The sequence below is a fragment of the Penaeus monodon genome, chromosome 24 (assembly GCF_015228065.2).
Source record: "Penaeus monodon isolate SGIC_2016 chromosome 24, NSTDA_Pmon_1, whole genome shotgun sequence".
NCBI classification, from domain to species: domain Eukaryota; kingdom Metazoa; phylum Arthropoda; class Malacostraca; order Decapoda; family Penaeidae; genus Penaeus; species Penaeus monodon.
Genome location: NC_051409.1, coordinates 24,351,383 through 24,351,816, shown reverse-complemented (window position 1 = coordinate 24,351,816; position 434 = coordinate 24,351,383).

The following is a 434-nucleotide window of genomic DNA, read 5'->3' as shown; positions in this document are numbered from 1 at the left end:
TAGTATACTGATTAGATAAATGAACTCTTTTTCTGTCGACAAATTTTTCAAAAAACATTTTTTTTTAAACCGCACATCCGAGTTACTGTACTTTCTGTCATATTTTTTCCCTTCATTCACCCCAATACCCCAGATGCCAACGTGAAGAGTCCTCCCCCGTCTGAGGATATTTAGGGGCGAAAAGTGGCGGGGAAGCGCCTAGGAATCGCGTGCTGGTGGTGCCCAGGACGCCCCTCCTCCCTGGAAAACCCCCGTTTCGTCACGGCCTCCATGGGCACCTAAAGGAGCGACACGACAAGATATTCACCCCCGCTCTCAAGTCGGGTTATCGAAGCGCTATGGCTGTAATTTTCTGTTTTCATTCCTTTCCAGCCTACTGTGGGGCACTATTCACCCTCGATAGATATGTCTAAAATTTAAGAATAGGAATATCC